This window comes from Rhinoderma darwinii, chromosome 5 (genome assembly GCF_050947455.1).
Source record: "Rhinoderma darwinii isolate aRhiDar2 chromosome 5, aRhiDar2.hap1, whole genome shotgun sequence".
NCBI lineage: Eukaryota > Metazoa > Chordata > Amphibia > Anura > Rhinodermatidae > Rhinoderma > Rhinoderma darwinii.
Window position 1 is genome coordinate 151,997,696 of NC_134691.1, and position 22,017 is coordinate 152,019,712.

Genomic DNA, 22,017 nt, shown 5'->3' on the forward strand with positions numbered 1-22,017 from the left:
ATCTACAGGGGGTTCTGTATGGCGTTATCTACAGGGGGGGTCTGTATGGCGTTATCTACAGGGGGGTTCTGTATGGTGTTATCTACAGGGCGGTCTGTATGGCATTATCTACAGGGGGTCTGTATGGCGTTATCTACAGGGGGTTCTGTATGGTGTTATCTACAGGGGGGTCTGTATGGCGTTATCTACAGGGGGGTCTGTATGGCGTTATCTACAGGGGTGTCTATATGGCGTTATCTACAGGGTGGACTCTGTATGGTGTTATCTACAGGAGGGACTCTGTGTGGCGTTATCTACAGGGGGGACTGTATGGCGTTATCTACAGGGGTTGTCTGTATGGCGTTATCTACAGGGGGGTCTGTATAGCGTTATCTACAGGGGGGCTGTATGGCGTTATCTACAGGGGGCTGTATGGCGTTATCTACAGCGGGGCTGTATAGCATTATCTACATGGGGGATTTGGGGCTGTAAGACGTTATCTACAGAGTGGCTGGAAGGCGTTTTCTACAGGGGGCTGTGTAAGGTGCTATCTATAGTGGGTGCAGTGTAGTGGAATCTATAGTGAGGCACTATCTACAAGGGGAGGGGTTGAGTGATACCCAGCGGAGGGGGGGGGCCCAGTCAAAAGTTTGCTATGTCATTCCTAGTTACGCCCCTGATTCTACTGATCCAAATTATATGTTGCAGTGCATGTCTCTGAATGTACAGTTGCCCATACATTTACAATATCTGTCAGCCGAACACTCGTTTGGACGAAAGCTACTTTTGCTAATTCCCCCATACACATGCACACTTGGCTCAGTAAAGCATGTACGTGTTGTCAATAAGGACGGGGGGGGGGGGGGGGAAGCTGCAGCCAGACACTTCTGGCAGCGGCATATCTACCACAGGAACAAAGGTTAAGGCCTCATGCACACGACCGTAGCCATGTGCACGGCCGTGATTTCCGGGTCGGCCGGCCACGGAGTGACAGCCACGAGCCGGCCGCAAATCACAGGCTGTGCACATGGCCGCGGCAATTATTTTCAATAAGGCTTCTGTTCTTTCTGTGGTCCGGGCTCCGGGGCCATGCACGGACCGGGAAAACCACGGTCGTGTGCATGGCCCCATATAATGAACGGGGCCGCAATTCTCACGTGGCTTTTCGGGGGAATTGCGGCCGCAAAAGCACGTTCGTGTGCATGAGGCCTTAATCCAACATGGCCATCATTCATTCCTACTGAGAGCAGTGTTGAGCCAACTTCGATCTAATGTGTATGGTCACCCTAAAGCAGGTGTCTGATACGGAACAAGAGAAGTGGAATGGAAAAAATGCTCTCCCTAAGAGAATGGAGTTTATTTCTTTGAAGCTTTCTGTGTACTGTATTGCAAAGAAAATAAAATATAATATACCTGATGATAGCTCCTGTTTGAAAAAATATAAACATCAAATAGCTGTAGGCATTATACTTATGTTCTTCATGTGCTCTGTAATTCCTCTGCAGACAGAAGGTGCTTCCCAAAAAAAGGCTGGATCAATGTGAGTAACATCTTGGCAGACCTGTGAAACGTGTCCTTTTTATTCATGTCACTTAATACATCAGCAGTATTTTTGATCTGCATCACATATCATCATGCCATTATTCTTAAAATATAAAGGACACTTTTTTTATTTGCGTGCAAAAACTTGTCAAAATTAGACTTTTCTTTTCAACAGATCCAAATGGACACTGACGGACCGCATTGATGTTAATAGAATCCATTGGTGTTCCGTCAAGGTCGTTTTGTATTTGGCGGGAAGAATGTCGCTGCAGAATCACAAATCATATTGAAACTCCTAAAGGGCTTGTCTAATGAAGAAAACCCTTTTCAAAAAGAAGTCTGCAGCTGATCACAGAGAGTCCAGCTTCTCTTGACCTTGGCGATAAGCTGTTATTGTAGGGGCAATCTGTGGCCAGCCACACCATTCCTCTCCAGTGGCCGTCCATGCTTTGCAGGTTCCACCAGAGCAGGAGCCGATATTACAGTGCGGTCCTCCATTCTGGAATATAGAGGACATGGGTTGTCCCTTCAGAAAAAAACAGACATTTTATAAACTTGGCAATGTTACAAATATGGTGGAAATGCCTGAAAGAAAGTAGTAAGATTACTTTAATAAACTCATTTATTAACTAGTGAACATATATATTAATTGTTAGAAAACGTCTGTCACTTTTAGGTTATCATGACTACTAGTCAAGCTTCTGGGTGGCCCTGGTTTGCATTGCAGAGCCACTCCTATTTCTCATTCTGCTCCTATCAGGGCCAAGGGTGGAATATTTGAATCTGTTCCGTTTTCTCATTGTTGCTTGTGATTTCTTGTGTCTGCATGTGTCTGATCAAACTCCTGGTTACACCCTGTATCACCTTGACTGTTTGGACTATTTGAACTGGACTTCGGCTCTGCTCACTGATTTGGACATTCTGCTCTTGGCTGGTTTTGGCCTCTGCTACTCCTTGTATTCATCTGATTTGCGATTTGGACTTTTAGTATTCCCTGGCTTTGTAGTCTGCTTGCTGATTACCCCTCTGGCTGGTCTGGTTATCCGTTCTGGTATTGCCTGCAGTTGCACCTCCTGTCCAATACCGTATTCCGTAAAAGCAACCTGGGTTCTATGCAGCCAAATCCAACCTGCCTTGTGGTGGGTTCTGGTGAAGACCATAGAGTAGCCTTAGACTCTGCTGACCAGAGTGGTGACGGACTTGCAGGTATCTGATTTACCTGCACGCTTGATCTAGAGAGTCTCCAGCTGTCTTTGGGGAATTGCTTGTATAACAATTCCATAATCTTGCACTCTGGGGAATTGCTCAAGTAGTGATTCCTTTACATTGATATTTTCAATGTTTACAGGTAAAATTGGTACTCATTTATGGAATGTTATTAAAAGAAGAAGAGTAAGAAATTAAAAACCAATGTTTCTACAATTTAGAAAAATGAAAATACCTATACATCTAAATGAATAGTAGCAGGTGGTGACTCCCAGTCTGTCTAAAAATACACTGTACTATTGGATTTTTTTTATGCTTTTGAAAATAAAAAAAAGTGTAAAAATGTATTCCCTTTTCGATTGCAGATGCCTGCTGGTGTTTATACACACACAGAATAGTACAGGAAGAAGCAATGGCTTTTTAACAAGAGGTCTAAAAGTTATCCCTTTTTGGGGGCAAATGCTTGCCGATGTTTATAAACATTTAGTGGAAAGTAAAGAAGCAAAGACTTTTTACAAAAGTTGTCAAAAATGTTTCTCTTTTTTGGGTGCAAAAGGTTTGTTATTTTTTCAAAAGGTTCAGGTTTGTTATATTTACCCTATGCAGGGTAGGGTTCCCAACAGCAGTCGTATATTATTGAACACGATGGACAAGGCAGGAGATGTGCGGATGTGCAAGGGTAGTAATAGTAGTGTCAGCAACAGCAGTACAGTATGGAACTTGATGGACAATGCAGGAGATATGCGGATGTATAGGGCTAGTAGTGGCTGCAGCACCAACATCAGCAACAGTACAGTACAGTTTGAAATATGATGGACAGGCAGACAGCGTCAGTGGCATCATTGATAAATAGCCAGTCTCCACTGTCGGCAACGGCCGATCTATTCATTGGCATGAGGTTGAGTTGTGTACAAATCTTCACGGATCCATGCCTGGTTTATTTTCACAAAAATAATGATTTCCACACTTGTGGAGGACAATTTTGTCTGCTTCAGTATGATGACAGAACCATCTATGCTGAATACCCTTAAGACAGTGCACGGATGGCAAACTGGGTAAGTTCTTGCCACTGGTCCAATCTGCTGACCCAGAAGTCCATGGGTCAGGGCTCAGGCACAGTTCAGGTACGAAACTGGTTGTTCAGGTGGTGCATATCTTTTTGCTGATGTGCATCTGGTTGACACCGGCAATGAATTTTTTTTCTATTATGTTTAACAAACTGTAACGGCTGCTGCTAGTGCTGCTGGGGCTACTGCTTCTGCTATTTGTTGTAGTGGTAAGGGTATGTTCACACGCAGTGTTTTTAGACGTAATTTGGGCGTTTTACACCTCGAATTACGCCTGAAAAAACGCCCCTAATACGCCTACAAACATCTGCCCATTGCTTTCAATGGGAATTATGATGTTCTGTTCCCACGAGCCTTTATTCTATGTGTCACTGTCAAAATATGGCGCGTAAAATGACGGCTCGTCAAAAGAAGTGCAGGACATTTCTTGGGACGTTTTTGGAGGCGTTTTTAATTGACTCCATTGAAAAACAACTCCAAAAACGGCAAAACCAGACCTGCTCAACCATGAAGGTGTCACTGCCATGCAAAATATGCGCTGTAAAAGCATGTACTGCCGCTGGCTGTAATTGCTGCTTCACATGTTGGTGGTGGCGTGCACCTTGTCGCACACCAACAATTCCAAGGAGTGGTCTACGTTCTCTGCCACGTGAGAGTACAAGACCGCCATCAGTTGCCTAAAGACAGTGGAATCCTCTAAGTGATACAGCAGAGACTGCACCACCAGCAATTTGCCCAGGTAGTAGTTCAGTTGCACACAAGTAGATTACTGGGCGCGTATTGTTGTTTCCTGCCTATGTACTACTTGTGTATGTGGCCTTGCTACTAGAAAGATGACGCTGAGGAGGCGGATGTTCTTGCTGACATTGCTGGCCAGGTCGATTTTTCCTCATGAGCAGGTGATGCCACTTCATGTTCTGAAGGAGAGCCATAGTTCCTACATTTGTGCCTGAATGGCCATGGCTTATTATCTACCTGCAGAGCATGCACACTGCAAAGGTTTTGTCGGGCAGCGATGTAAAAAACAAATTCCCAAATGGGAATTTCATGCACAAGGCCGCTACAGCAATGCTCGCAACATTTATGCCACCACCACCCGAGCTTGCTCTAAGTCTGACAGCTTTTGAACCTACACCAACAGCAGCAGTGGCATCACCTGCTCCTGAGCTGATCACAGTAGAAACAGATCTACCCTAGCAAGTTTTGAATTTTTGGTCGTATGTCGGATCCGCTTTTTATTGCCACCACTACCCTCCTCCTCTTATGTCATCAGGTTCTTGTCACCCCGATCCGGTTCCCAGGTCCTGTCCAAATGCACAATCATGATCGTTGTCATCAGACTGTGATGTTTCATGTGCTCCCTACACCCCCTCATGATTACCTCCTCTATGTTTGCCCCAAGTGCTACTACCACCACCATGGCTACAAGATGACAGAAAATAAATTATTCTATTGGGCTGCAGATTGAACTGGAAAGGAGGAGCGGACGCAGGGGGAATGCTCTGAAAACTCTCTCACAGTCACAGTGTCAAAGGTAAAATCATCCTTCTGTGACTGAGTCGATGAGTAAGTTGTCCAATCAACAATGTCATCCGCTTCCTCCGCAATAAAACAGATACTGGAGGTGATGGACAACTGTGGCGTGCTAGTAGTGGCCGCACAGCTGGTGCCGACAGTATTGCTGCTGCTAATTGCGCCACCCACATTTTTACTGGCGGATGATGAGGCACGTGAGTTTCCTCTCACATTACCCCATCCATTGGCACTATGACTTTAACAGATAATGAAATGAAGCACCACTGAGCCTACATTTGTTGTCCTGACCACAAGGCCTATAGTTCTGGAAAAAAAAAACAGAAGTCACACATTCTATCAATTAAAAGTGCTCTGTATTGTTGCATGTTGCTGCTGTTAAGTTTGGCACCAAACAATATGTAAAGTTTGAGTGGCACTTTTATTAGCAATGAGATATATGCAAAATAACGAGTGATGTCTGGTCCATGACGTCTGTGTCAGCAGGCAGTGGCACCCTATCAGCACCAGAATTTAAGTTAAAATCTATTTATGTGAATAAAATTGTCACTTAGACACAGACTGAAGTGTAACGGTGCTGTATAAATGCTTGACGCAAAACAAGACGATTTTTGGTGGCACTATTAGATACAGTATACGCAGAACAATAAGTGACAACATGTTCGTGATGTCTGTTTCAGAAGGCAACGGCATTCTATCAGGACCAGGATTAATATTATTGAAAAAGATTTGTGAATGATGTGATAAAGATTGCTGATTCACAAATTAATGTAAGAATTGTACAGCTGCAGCAGCACTCACTCAGAGCAATGACTGCCTGTGCCTGCCGAACTAACACATTTACACTGACTGACTCCTAACGCTCCCTAAAATCTATCTCTTTGTCATGTAATTGTAAATGTAACTATTTTCTTCTCCTTACATTGAAACATACTCACTGACACTAATCCACTACCTGTATTCTCTGTTTTACTGTCTCATTTTCTGTCTGAAGTCCTGTCTCTCCTATCTGTATCCTCACAAAGCACCAGCATTTTCTAGTAGGCTGGTAGGCCAGTTTATAGTTGCTATGATTGTCATCAGTGACTCAAACCTATACCCCTCCTTATTGGCTGTGCTAGAGAGAGGCAAGGCATTATGGTGAAACCCATCTGGCTGCAAACCAATGTCATGTGATCCTTATTCTCTTTTTTTTTTCTTTTGAACTGTAAAATGGTGGCCACCATTTTGAGTATTTCATGTGAAACAAATCCCAAAAGTTTGGGATTTGCTAAAATTCAAAACTTTCGAAAAATTGTTAACAAATTTGATTTGTGTAGTATCAATTCCCTCATCTCTATATGCAACCTGTAACATTTTCTGTTAATAAAATTAGTAAAAATGAAATTAAAAAATTCTGAAAAAAAAGTAATGATTGACTTGTGTGACTTAATAAAAATTTCAAATACAATATAAATGTTTTATAAAGCAATCTCTAACAGGTATTTTTATGTAAGGTCCTTAAGGCAAAAAATATCTGGGCATTTAATGTAGTTGTCTGATCACAGAGCTATCAAGAACCTCGGCAAACAGTTGATTTACATGATTGACTATGTAAAAGTGGACAGACCACGTCCACCAAGACGAGAGTTACTGCTTGTTGGCAGCTCTCTGTTCTGGCTCATAGAGGTGAGTCCGAGAAGGAGACCCCTTTCTATTTTATCCATATGCCCTATCAGGGTAAATTAAAATGTAAAGCCTTTCGTCAGCCGAAACGTACGTCGGGTGTGACGCCAGACATCACAAATCTATGGGTAAGTTGCTTATACTATATATCCACATATACTTTTTATGTAACCATTTGTTTGGGTCTGGTGCTGACTGCATCTTTGCCTTCAAATGATTACTCAAGCCTGGGACTCTTTGCATATTATCTAGAACACATTACATGTCTACAGAGTTTATATATTTCATACACTATGTAGAGCACTGAATGTGCTTTCATGGTTACAGTTACTCCAAGCCTTACTCATGATACTTCCAAAACACATGTTTATTTATCCAACTATTGTCAACTGTCTGGCCTCATCTGTTTCACATTGCGGTAATCATCTTTGATTTTAATGTGTGTGTTTTTTATATTTTGTACCAATAAAATTATATATTTTATCAGTATAAGCATGGTTTTGACTCTATTTTTAGGTTTTCATTCGGACTCCTAAATTAGTTCCGATCATACCCAAAAATAAATTCAGACCACAAACCAGACCCCTAAATAAATTCACACCCCAGACCAGACATCAAAATTAATTCAGAAATAAGACCACAAAATCAATCAGACTGAAGTTTGAACAAATAAACCCCAGACCACATTCCTCTATTTACTGCTATTTTTTCTTTATTGCATTATCTATTTACACCGCTGCACACAAAGTCCTGATGTCAGACTGCATCATGATCTAGTATGCGATTCCCTACACAAGGTCCTGACACTGCTTAGGGGAGCCCGTGGGCCTCCTTCACTATGGGGAGGGGTCACAACTGCGACCCCTTTGGTTATGACACTGATATTCCCCATGTGGTAATATATAACTAGTAACCCTCTGTACCCCTCATGGAATATACAATTGCATTTAGAGTTAGTAATTCCAACTCCAGAAAATGCAAATATTTTCCAGTAATTATTGGTGGGTAATGGCAACATTGTCTTTTCCATGTTATTAGTGCTAGGGATCAGGGGCGGTTGGATTGGTAGGTGGAATGGGTGGTTGCCTAGTGCGCCATAGAGGGGGGGTGCCCAATTTATAGATTTCTTTAAATAAAAAGTTCTGCTATAAAAAAGTATGCAAATGAGATGGGTTTTTTTTAACCAAAATTTTTTACCTTTAGGCAGGACCTTGCACTTGTTTCCACCATCTTCACCCTCACTTTTCCTCAGTCGAGTCCTCTTTACTTCCTGGCCCAGCGATGGCTCCTAACAATGTTCACGACAGGATGTTATATGTGCGGTGCAGTTAATATCCTGATGTCCAGTGCTCCACCCGAATGCGTCTGTGCCGTCTGTTTTCATGAATCAGTTGCTAAAGAAATGCAGAGAAAAAAGAAAAGGAAGACCAGGAAGGGAACTTGTGAAGGGAAAACACATTTTGTAAAAATGGATGACACACAGAAACCACCCTGATGCAACACAGTCTGTTATATTCATGAAAAGCCGTCCGTTTTTTTGCGGACACAAATTAGCTACGCTCACGTAAATAAGGGCAGGCTATCAGACAATCATTCCCCTATACTAAAGCAATCAGCTGCATTTTCAATTAATTGACACATATTTTATACTAGGGGTTAAATTATTTTAAGTACCCTTCTCAGGAAAAAGAGAATATACTTTCTGATTCATTACTTTGGCAATGTTTTCATTTCAAAAGGATCTAAAAGCATTTCTTTGTCTAGATTAAAACCCTTATGATAACAAGCTTAGTTTCTGCATTCTAGCCGGTATGCATTGATGACTAACATGCCTAGAACTTTGAACAGTTTTTTGTTCTCTAAATATGAGTAAAGTTGCAAAGTACTAGAAAAAAAGCAGCAAGTATAGAAAAGGGAAATGACTGCCAGTGAGTAAAGCAGATTAGTCACTCCATACACACGAAGTGAATTTTAGATATCAGATGAAGCATGACTACTATGATCACAGTGTAATGTTTGTATATACTCTAGAACAATGAAGTGACCTGCCAATTACTGGAAGAACATTCCTCAATCTTTCAGGCAATGCCAAGCTTAAGCCTTGTGGTCGCCTCCTGAGAGAGAAACCAGATCAACTTGTATTTCAATACAGCAGGTGTAACACAGTTATATATTTTTTTCTGGTCTCTAACGCGTTTAGACTATAGACAACAGCTTAGAACTATGTTTCAAAGTGTTATATCAGCTATTTTGCCAGACCCCTGGACTTATGGGATTTTAGAAAAAGTTTTTCTTTTTGTTCATAAGGAGGTGGCCGTCAGTCATATTTAAATGTATCATTACTGGCTCATCTTTTTATTTTGGATTGCAACAGTTTTCTGTTCGTGTCATGTTTAAAGTACTATTATATTATATATTGCAATTAAGATAAGATGTGTAAAAGCAAAGCATTACATTCAGAGGCAGATCCTAGTTTAAAATCTATCTTTGGTCCCGCCCTTGCAACTCCCTAAAATATGCACGTTACACCTTCAACACAAGAAGGAAAATAAAAGTGTAACACGGAAGCGCTTACTCACACAGTTAATATCAGGTGTACACATGCTCTTTCCATCCCAAAAAAGTGTATGCTACTACTTTTCAACCAATATTACCACCATATAGTGATCGTATAGTGGTCAGATACCAGTTCTACACTGGGGGTCTGCAAAGTGTTATTACTCTGCAGACTATACAAGTGAATACAGTACTGATCAAATGAAGGTAAAAGCAGTATACATGAATATTTATTCCGGGGACTCACAGATGACGTCTTCTCCGATTGGATTAGTTCTCTTTTCTTCTCCTTTTGGCCCAGACCTCCATCACAACTTCTCACAATAACGACAGAGTTTGCAAACATGGCATCTTTGGCCCCTTGTTTCCACAGCCCATGCACTCACTGTATTGAAACACAAGTTACCCATCCTGCTGCGCCCTTTAACTCTGCCATTGTGCTGCTATGCTTAGTACTGTGTCTGTCTAAAATATTGCACCTGCAGCATGCTTGCTGCTGCGCCAGGTCCCCCGATTATTGTACCTTCAGTGCTGCCCAATGACGCCAAATACTAAACTGCCAAAATAATAGGGCCATAACGATAGTGTCCCAAAAATAATAACTATATAACTATAATGTCCATAAAATGATGTACCGCACACATAATGTCCCCTAAAATTACAGTACCAAATCCAGTGTTCCAAAAAATAATAGTGTCATACACAGATTGCACAAAATGAGTCCTGTCACACCGAGTGCCCTCAAAAATAATAGTGCTACACTCAAATCCTCCAAAATTGATAGTGACAAACTCAGAACCGCAGAAAAATATAGTGTTACACCCGTGCTGCACACACCTGCAACTGAGTGAAATGCTCCAGCAGCAGACAGAGCTCAGTGCTCTGTTTTCTAGGCATCCGTAGCCAGCAGGAAGCCTTACTCATTGCTGCTGTTGATTACAATAAGAGCAGAATAGTGACTCTCCCTGCTGGATATTGATGGCTAGAAAACAGAGCCAAGGGCTCTGTCTGCTGCTGGAGCATTTCACTCAGTTACAGGAGTGTGCAGCAGGGGTGTCTGTGCTGCGCTTTGAAAGGAGGAGAATGCTAATACCCTATTTTGCAAAGTTAAAGCTTATAGTAAGTACTGTAGCATCTGATTTTTTTTTAACTGGAAGTTACACTCCACTTTTTATTGACATGGGATATAAAATCAAGTAATGTAAATTTTACATCCTGGAATATGTCTTTATTATTGTGATCTGTCACATTGTCACCATAAATACACCAGTTCTGAAAGGGTCCTGAGTCTTCAACACCACTAAGCAAGTAACATGACAAACAAGGAGCTCTCCAAACAGGCCAGAGACAAAGTTGTGGAGAAATATAGATCGGGTTTGGGTTATAAATAAAATATCCTAAACTTTGAACATCCCATGGAGCACCATTAAATCCATTACAATAAAATGAAAGAATATGGCACAACTACAAACCTGAGAAAGAGAAGTCCGCTCACCAAAACTCAAGACTGGGCAAGGAGGGAGAGATTCATTAAAGACACCAACGATAAGACTGAGAGAGCTCTAAATGTCCTCAGTGGAGATGTAAGTATCTTTCTGTAGGAACACTATTAGCCATACATTCCACAGAGGGGAGCTTTATGGAAGAGTTCCTAGAAAAAAGCCATTGCTTAACGAAAAACACTTTTAACCCTTTCAGGACCAAGGGTCATCGATGCCTCAATGACCAGCCCCATTTTTTTCAAATCTGAGATGTGTCATTTTATGTGGTAATAACTCTGGAATGCTTTTGCCTATCCAAGCGATTCAGAGATTGTTTTCTCGTGACATATTGTACTTTGTGTTAGTGGAAAAATTTGGTGAAATAAATTCATAGGTTATTTTTTGAGAAACACCAAAATTTTAAGAAAATTTGATAAAATTATAATTTTTCTAATTTTAAATTTAATCTACTTGTAAAACAGATAGTAATACAACACAAAATTGTTGGTAATTAACATCCCCCATATATCTACTTTATATGTACATTGTGTTTTGAGCATTATATTATTTTTCTAGGTCGTTACAAGGCTTAGAACTTTAGCAGCAATTTCTCACATTTTAAAGAAAATTTCAAAAGGCTATTTTTCAAGGACCAGTTCAGTTCTGAAGTGGCTTTGAGGGCCTTATTTACTAGATAGACCACATAAATCACCCCATTTTAAAAACTGCACCCCTCAAAGTATTCAAAACAGCATTCAGAAAGTTTATTAACCCTTTAGGCGTTTCACAGGAATTAAAGACAAATTTCATTTTTTTTGCCGAATTTCTTCCACCACTGCCCGCATCAATGCCGCACATAATCTGCGTTGCAGATTCTGTTGCGGCTCTGCCTAAAATGGGCATTAAATTGATGCAGACTAGCCATTGCGTATGGAGGTGAAAGTACTTCCCATCTCTCTATTAGTGCAGGATAGAGAGAAGGGGCAGCCCTTTCCCTAGTAAAAGTAAAATAAATTCATACTTACCCGGCCGTTGCCTTGAAGACGCGTCCCTCTCTTGACATCCAGCCCGACCTCCCTGGATGACGCGGCAGTCCATATGACCGCTGCAGGATGTGAGTGACTGCAGCCATCACTTGGACTGAAACGTCATCCCGGGAGGCCGGACTGGAGGAAGAAGCAGAGAGTTCTCGGTAAGTAGGAACGTCTATTTTTTTTACAGGTTGATGTATATTGTGATCGGAAGTCACTGTCCAGGGTGCTGAAACAGTTACTGCCGATCGTTTAACTCTTTCAGCACCCTGGACAGTGACTGTTTACTGACATCGCCTAGCAACGCTCCCGTAATTACGGGTGCACACACGTAGTCACCCGTAATTACGGGAGCCCTATTGACTTCTATGGGCCTGCCCGTGCCGTAATAACGGCCCGTCATTACGGGCATTTTTACGTTAGTGTGCATGGGGCCTCAGTCTGGCTGTAGACCTAGAAATACATAGGTCCAGCCAGAATGAGGAAATGTCATGTTCGTAAAACAAATACGCTATGGAGCACACATAACATCTGCGGACTTCATTGCGGAATTTTGACTCTTCATTGAAGTCAATGGAGAAATTTCGCAATGAGTCCGCAACAAGTCCGCTAGATGTCCGCAACAACTAGTGTATGCTGCGGACACCAAATTCCGCACCGCAGCCTATGGTCTGCAGCTGAGTTTTCCGCAACGTGTAAACGAACCTCACTAAAAAGCTGTGGAAAGCAATGGAGAAACGTGTACGCTGCGGATTTCCGCAGCGGACTGTCCGCAGCGGAATTCCAGAGCAATTATGCCAAGTCTGGTCATGCCCTAAGAGAAGACATTTAAATGTCTTGGAATGTCCTAGTCAAAGTCCAGACCTCAATCCAATTTTGTGGAATGATTTGGCTTGACTTGAAGACTGCAGTACATAAATGCAACCAATCTAACTTGATAGAGTTGGATTCGTTTTGCCTGGAAGAATGGAAAAAATCCTAGTGTCTAGATGTGCTAAACTAATTGAAACGTACCCCAAGTGACTTGCATGTATAATTGCAACAAAAGTTGGCTCCACAAAGTATTGACTTTCAGGGTGTGAATACTTATTCCCTGTAAAGTTTTCAATTTTTTTGTCTTGTTTTTGTGTAACAGTTAACATATTATGCATCTTCAAAATGGTAGGTATATTGTGTAAATTAAATTACACAAACACCTAAAATGCATTTTAATTCAAGGCTGTAATGCAATAAAACAGGAAAACATCAAAGGAATGAATATCTTCGCAAGGCACTGTAGTTAATGTGGAGTTTTTTTTTTGTTGTTGTTGTAAGCTCAGGAAAGTGAGGGCTGTTATTAGCATGACGGAACTATTCTCTAGCATGTATGAATAACCATGCAAAGTAAAGAATGTCAAGAATTTGGCTTAGCTAAGCTTCCCTCATGGAAACTACTGTGTGCTCGTCTCTAGATGAGCCACTTATAAACACATACAGAGGACAATGCTGGAACACTGGGTGATTAGAATAATGAGAAAATTATAGTGGCTCACAGATATATTATTTCTTTTCTATTTTGGATACAATATATTTCACGAAACGCACAGAACATGCACTAATTCACATTGGCCTATGCCTGAGCACAGTTTTAAGTCTAATGTTTATGTTGCCATCTCTTGTACACAGATAAAAACGAAGGGATAATTACATAAGAAGTTATCCAACCTATCTGTAAGCTTTTGGAGTGAGGATAAAAGTCTACACACTAAGGAGAAAATGAATATCTGTCGAACCTATGGACTAATGCTCCTAGGGTTTTACCTCTTCACCCGCTGCGCCGCAACTGTCTGTCCTGAAGATGGGTTGCTTCCTGCACCAGGACGTACAGTTGCAGAGTGGGGAACCGGGAGGTTAGCTGTCCCCGACAGCTGACACTCCAATCTTGCCAGTCAGTAGACCATCACCGTTGATTTCTGCAATTAACTCCTTAAATGCGGCGACCGATTGCGATCACAATGCAAGTTATAAGACATTACACTACGTAGGTAGCGTAATGTATTCCAGCAGTGATCAGAGCAGCAAGTCTAAATGTCCCCTAGTGGGACAAGTAAAAAAAGTTTAAAAGAAAGGTAATAAAAATGTTTTAAAAAAAGTGTAAAGATAAAAGTTATAATTTCTATAAACAAAAAATGCTTTTTTTTCCTATAATAAGACTTTCACTTTAGAAAAAAAATGAACACGTTAAAAAAAGTACACATATTTGGTATCACCATGTTCGTAACGATCCAAACTATAAAACTATAATATGAACACACCAAAAAAAGTCAATAAAAAACTACGCCAGAATCTGTTTTTTTTGGTCACCAGCCCTCCCAAAATAGAGAATAAAAAGTGATCAAAAAGTCGCATGTACCCGAAAATAGTACCGATAAAAACTACAACCCGTCCCACAAAAAACAAGCCCTTACACAGATTTTTTTGACAAAAAAATAAAAAAGTTATGGCTCTCAGAATATGGTGACACAGAAAATGAATTATTTTATAAAAAAGTGATTTTATTGCGCAAACGCTGCAAAACATAAAAAAAAAACTAAATACATATGATATCGCCGTAATCGTACCAACCCACAGAATAAAGTAAAATGGTCATCTATAGCCCAGGGTGAACGCCGCAAAAAAACAAAACTTTGGCAGAATTCCTGGTTTTTGGTCACCTGGCTTGCCAAAAAAAGTAATAACAAGTGATAAAAAAATCGCATGTACTCCAAAATGGTACCAATGAAAACTACAACTTGTAACGTAACAAATAAGCCCTCACACAGCTCTGGTGGAGAAAAAATAAAAAAAAAGTTCTGGCTCTCAGAATATGATGATGCAAAATGTGCAGAGTGTTCCAAAAGCGGATAAGTTCGGGCGCCATTTATCAGTGCCACACCGGCCACAAATATATGAAGTATTATATATTTACCTCATTATTATACCCTCTTATTATGCCTTGATGTACTCCGCACAGCTTGCATATACCCTGATCTACTCCGAATAGATTACATATGCCCCCACATTATAAACTGAAATACCAGTAAAATCCCAAACAGAACAACTGCCAAGCTAAATCTGTACTCCAAAAGCAAAATAATGCTCCCTCCCTTCTGAGCCCTGCAGCGTGCCCAACAGCAGTTTTCGCCAACATATATGGCATCACCATATGCAAAATAGAGAATAAAAAGTGATCAAAAAGTCGCATGTACCCGAAAATAGTACCAATAAAAACTACAACCCGTCCCACAAAAAACAAGCCCTTATACAGCTTTTTTTTACTAAAAAATAAAAAAGTTATGGCTCTCAGAATATGGTGACACAGAAAATAAATTAATTTATAAAAAAGTGATTTTATTGCGCAAACGCTGCAAAACATAAAAAAAACCGAAATACATATGATATCGCCGTAATCGTACCAACCCGCAGAATAAAGTAAAATGGTCATTTATAGCCCAGGGTGAATGGCGCAAAAAAATAAACGAAAAAACTTTGTCAGAATTCCTGGCTTTTGGTTACCTGGCTTGCCCAAAAATGTAATAACAAGTGATAAAAAAAATTGCATGTACTCCAAAATGGTACCAATGAAAACTACAGCTTGTAACGTAACAAACAAGCCCTCACACAGCTCCGGTGGAGAAAAAATAAAAAAAAGTTCTGGCTCCAAGAATATGATGATGCAAAATGTGCAGTGTTCCAAAAGCGGATAAGTTCGGGCGCCATTTATCAGTGCGACACCGGCCACAAATATATGAAGTATTATTTATTTACCTCATTATTATACCCTCTTATTATGCCCTGATGTACTCCACACAGCTTGCATATACCCTGATGTACTCCGAATAGATTACATATGCCCCCACATTATTAACTGAAATACCAGTAAAATCCCAAACAGAACAACTGCCAAGCTAAATCTGTACTCCAAAAGCAAATTAGCGCTCCCTCACTTCTGAGCCCTGCAGCGTGCCCAACAGCAGTTTGCACCCACATATATGGCATCACCATACCCGGGAGAACCTGCTTAACGTTTTATGAGGTATTTGTCTTCAGTGGCACAAACTGGGCACAACATATTATGCACTAAAATGGCATATAAGTCGAAATTTGCAATTTTCCCTTTGAACTATCCGCTGTGCATTGACCCCCTTTGCGCACTATGACTAAGGGTATGTTCACACACACTGTTTTCAGACGTAATTCAGGCGTTTTATGCCTAGAATTACGCCTGAAAAAACGGCTCCATTACGCCTACAAACATCTGCCCATTGCTTTCAATGGGTTTCACAATGTTCTGTTCCCACGAGATGTAATTTTACGTGTTGCTGTCAAAAGACGACGCGTATAAAGACGCCCGCGTCAAAGAAGTGCATGTCACTTCTTGGCACGTTTTTGGAGCCGTTTTTCATTGACTCCATTGAAAAACAGCTCTAATAACGTCCGTAAAATACTCAGCGAAAAACGCGAGTAGTTACAAAAACGTCTGAAAATCAGGAGCTGTTTTCAGGCAAAAACAGCTCCGTAATTTCAGACATATTTTGCTACTGTGTGTGAATGTCAGAGATCATTACCATGTATATTGTTTGCAAAAACATTATTACTTTATATAAACTAAAAATCTGTATATTACACAAAGATTTGTAAATGAAACAAGATGGAGTCTGTATGAGAAACACGCCTATGGAAGACACCGCCCCTGGAATGCAAGAGTGTACAGAAGAACTCACAGCTGAGGAGCCAATGGGGCTTAAGCACGTCCCACATTTCTAGGGAGGGAACATGTGTTTCTTTTCTTTGTTCAATAAAAAGTTTCAGTTCACTTCCTACTTGACTGAGGGAAAGATGTCTACCAACATCTGTCTGTCTAGTGTACTTTTTTCCATGCATGCTTTCAGTTTTCAATTTACAGAGGTGGTTATTCGGTGTGAGATAACAGGGAAAAAAGGAAGTTTAGCCCTGACATTTGGCGCCCGAACGTGGGGACACACTTGAGGGGATTTCGGAATCCGGACAACCGACAATCACAGGGTGAAACAGACGACCCAGGACTGCTCACTGAAGGAGTGTGATCACCTCCACAATAACACGGTAAGTCAGTTGATTTTATTAATCTTCGACTTATCTGTGTTAGTGGACGGTCTTGTGGGAATCTGTAGAACCCTGGTCGACTGGCTCGATTATCTCAGGCGACAGGAGAGACATCCCCGCTGTGTGGTCACGAACCCGTAAGAAATTAGTCGCGCCCGACTAACCATCCTCTGGATAATTAGGGACTAGATAGAAAATATAACCTGTTTTATATAGGGGCACGATAAGTCGTGAGTAATTTTCCAGCAAGACCTGTGAGTTGCAGACTGGAAGATTGTTATATTCCAGCGAGATGTAATACATTGCAGACTGGAGATTGTAATATTTCGGCGAGACCTAGAGAGAGTTGCAGACTCGAAATTGTAATATTTCCGGCCAGACCAAGAGAGTTGTAGACCGAAAATTGTTATATAAATTACGTGTATAATATAGACTGTTAGAATGGATGGTTTACGGTCCATATTCAAATCATCAGGATCACCCGTACCCGGACGATCCTATTCATATGATTTGGTGAAGCGAATGGAAGTTAGGAATAAGAAAGGCATTGTATGTTATATGTATTAGAAACCACAGGACCAGCTGCCGCCCGGTAATGGCGTCCGTACCTCATGTTGAGTCTGTCCTCATTGTGGGCAGCAAAACCCCCTCACAGCTGAGCAATGTGCTTCCTGTGGGAGAGGCTGCCCCCCCACCCCTGATGAGATCATGCCCGGCCCAATCAAATCAGTATGAAATAATAGCCTTGTAAATTTTCTCATTTCCCTCAGTAACACATGCTGCAGTGTTTTTTTTCTATTCTAGATTCCGTCCTGCAGGACGCTGTGCACTGGTGAGAAGACACGTCATCATAATATAGAGATGGTGGCCGACAGATTGGACACTGTTACAGATTATGTGTTTGATGTTTTGAACGTAGATAATTCCTATACAATAGTGTGATGAATGATTGCAGATACGTACGTTGTTTTGCCGGCATTGAAATTGTTAAGATTGTGAGAATAGAAGCTGTGAGGAGTGAGTGTGTGACCCCCGCCTGCAGAATTCGGTTGGGAGGGGGGCTGTGTGCTGTGTGAAAAGCAGGATGACTGATATACAGGGCGTGAATGAGATGAGACAAGTGATTATAATATTGCACTGATTTTAGATCTATATTATATGCTCTTATTTTTAACAGCAGTAATGTGTAAAAAAACAAAATTCTTAGTGTTTTGTGTTATGAGGTTAAAATCAGTTTCTTTTTTTCTGTATACAGGAATGTTTCTTATCTTTCCGCATGCACTGTTGTTGATAAAAGTTACACTGCATATTTGTGCTATGATGTGATAAGATTTAATGTGTTTTGTTGTTAATTCAAATGTATTAAACTACAGATCTTGTGAGACACGGGGTCTTGAAAATGTATGTGCCCCCACTCTTCTCTATTTTTATATACAGTTTATTGGTTTGCAGTAATTAATATTACCAGATATAATATTTTCCGTTTTATTGAATAACTAATTACAATTGTTTTGTTTTTACACATGAGGCACATGCTATAGTGCTGCCTAAATGTTATTTTGGAAAATGTGAAATGTTTTACAGGTAAATGGTTGCAAGTAATTTTAAAGATAAAATGTATTTTTGTCAGGAGGAAGTCATTTTTGTTCCAGGCTGTTGTGTATTACAGGGGGTTAAACTAGTGCCCCCCAGATAGAGTGCCCGACCTTATTATGTTGAGATGTAGTTTTGAACCCTGCTACATTACTTTCGCAGAGTCCACAAAGGGGGGAATGGTGAAGGGACTGATCAGGTACAATTTTGGTTTGTTTTGAATTAATGAATTTGGTTCCAGGAGATCTACAAAATGTGTAAGAGACCCCAATGAGTAATCCACATTAAATGTGTATAAGAGTAACCTAAATGTTGAGGCTTTTTCTGTGTTGATCCTTCCAGAACAGTAAATATGGCACTGGGTATGCTGTGCTGTAGTCTCCACCCAATATGAGGTATTGTGTAAGAGACCATCCCCCTCCAGCAAATTTACACAAGAGGTCAAGGTCACTCACAGATGAGTCTTTACAGATTTAGGAGGGAAGGAGATGAAAATTATCTGAAGATTCTTAATTTTATGTAAAGATTTTAGTAATTTTTATTTGTTTTTGTATTAATCAAGTGTTTACAGAACCTGATAAAGTGAGATTCTCAACGTGTTCTGGATTATCAGATGAGTGTGGAGAAGTGTATAACATTTGTTTTTATTTTAGAGGATGAAGACGCCACCCCTTTGAGATGTTCTATCTATATGTGACATGGGTTTTAATGTAAATTTGTAATGTAGAAATACTTGATCATATACAGTATGTACAAGACAGGATACGAGGCACCAAGTAAATTATCCGTAAACCACTCTCACCTTCTTGTTCATCTCAAGGAGCGGAGCTGGAGGTGCTCACTGAGGCTGTAACCTGGCAAAAGGTAAGACGGCCGACATTTACACTGACTCTAGGTACAGTTTTGGCATCGCCCACAATTATGGGCCCATTGGTAGTAGGAACTTTATTAGATCATCGGGTAAGCCAATCGAGAGAGCAAGAGAAGACAGAACTGACAACAAGGGAATGTGCGGCCAGGTGTCAGTAAATTGGCTTGTCCCTGGATACAATAATGCCACCACTAGGTTTGTACCACCCGGCATATGTGTGCACGGCGTAATATAGGTAAAACAGCAAAGGTATCTGTGAAAAGTGCAGCCCGGCCAGATGACCCGTCCCAGCGACTGCAGAACATACAACTACCCGAGGTAGAAGTGTATGACAATGTGCTTGTGTGTGTAGACCTGTTCTCAGGGGGGCCTGAAGCCCGGTCAGTATCTTCCCCACTGCAGACGTTGTGTGTAGTGACAGGGGAATAGTGTTATCCCAAGTATTGACCTGGTGTTTGTACAATGATAAGATGTCAGCAGTTCTCTAGATGTTGTCCCAAAGTTTGTTTAATAACGATATTCAAAAAGTTTAGTGGGAATATTAAATACTGAGGTTAAGTTTTATGTAAAGTTCTGGACCAGCCTTAGCATTGGACTATTGGAGGCATGCGTCAGTATTATGTTTGTGTAAATGAGAACTTCACGGTGCAAGTAGATTCCCATTTGAAAATATTTTTGTTGTGAAAGGAAAATTTTAGAGCAGAGAATTCTGTGCAGTGTATATGTGTATGTATAGATATATATAAAGAAGTAAAATGAGTTTGCATGTATCACTTCTAGTTACTGCTCAATGTGAACGTTTAATGCAAATATGTTATTTGTTAATGTTTTTCTTCAAATTAATTATCTGATTAAGATCAATTACTGATTATGCGTTGAAAAGATTGTTCTCCACAGGAAGAGTCCAACTCCGAATGGAGGCGTGAGAACCAGATTCTGACAGAATGTGGACGGATAAAGGAAGGTAAACCGGTACCACCCAAGGCACTTTTGATGGCACTTGCATTGATGGTGTATGACCTCACATATGCCCCAAGACTGCAAGGATCGACATGGTAAGATCTAATTGGTATGTCCCAGGTTTTACAGCTGATGCTGCTAAATTCTGTTAGAGCTGTTTGATTTGCCTACAGAACAGTCCTGGCAGACCGGTGCCAACCTTATCATAACCGCCTCCAACGAAGAGAAGAGACCTTGAGATGCCTTCCCAGGTAGAACGAACCAGAGTAGGGAGGAAAAATTGGTTTGAGACACTTGTCAGATAAACATGTGGAATCTGTGTATATTTCTGTGAATAGGAGATGTTCCAGGTAATCAGCTGAGAATAAGGTATAAATCCTGCTATAAAGTTTAAACACCAAGTTCAAATATAATGTACCCAGTAATCACACATCTTCTAGGTGCCCTGTCCAGTGGAACAGAGAAGTTTTTCTTATATAAAGGTGTTTGTTTGATGTCGATTAAGGGCCTGTCATTATTACTGTATGTACGTAGAACAACGTTTATAGTGTATGCGGATGATGTTATCACCAGATTAGTATTTATTTTAACAATTGACAAGGGTTGGGGGTCCCCGGCAAGTGCCAGTAAACATGAACTAGAAGACTTTTAATATGATGAACTCCATCACTGAGATGCGGCAGGTGCAGCCTGAGCCACTAGAACGTGTTTATCATGAACTGATGGCAGTGTCACAATTCTAAGCAGCCGCCCAGACAAGTAATCTGCCAGAGGAAGAGGATAGATACGGAGGGTTTGTGGTAGTCACAATAAAACTCCACTAATACGTCTACGCGGGATCTCACCCCAGGCTCACAGCATGAGGTGCTATGTACAGCCCGGTGACGTATACTAAAGAGACGGTGTCTGACAGATGAGAAGGACCAAGCCAAGTCCTGATGACATCAGCAAAGATCAAAGTAAAGACCAAAGACCTGAGTGAATCCGTCAGCAGTATGAAGTGTTTTAATAAGTAAGTGACCAGGTGGAGGATAGTAATAAATCCCCCACTGGACACCACTGTGCAGTCTGACTCCACAGAAGAGCACAAGACAGGAGAAGAGGACGATGATGTACAGGACTGGCAATGAACTGATGGGACCCAAAACCTGAGGGTGATAGCATGAGATTTGTGATGGCATTATATTATTAGTTTATATTGTCTGTTTGTTTATATTTATTGTTTATATTGTCTGAGGTTTATAATTATAATGTGTGTAAATATGCCACGGTGCTGCGGAGTACGATCTGAGGAGGTGTGAGGTGAAGGTCACTGGTTGTTGTCACTCATATGTAAGAAGTACATGGCAGCAATGAGAGCCCGGAGGTCATGTTACCCGGGGGTCTTTAGGTTTGGGGAAGATGCTTCCCTGTTATATCTGCAGGGGTAA

At 40.9% G+C, this 22,017-nt stretch overlaps 1 long non-coding RNA gene across 1 annotated transcript in view; it reads right to left on the reverse strand.

The window, feature by feature from the left end:
* Positions 1–1,681: 1,681 nt before the first annotated feature.
* The window catches only part of LOC142652763 (uncharacterized), a 30,463-nt gene continuing 10,127 nt past the window's right edge, over positions 1,682–22,017 (reverse strand). The window contains exons 2-3 of the long non-coding RNA XR_012847920.1: positions 8,190–8,386; positions 1,682–2,047 (exon numbers count right to left, since the gene is read on the reverse strand). This is a non-coding gene — a long non-coding RNA (uncharacterized LOC142652763). The remainder of the gene's footprint in view (positions 2,048–8,189; positions 8,387–22,017) is intronic.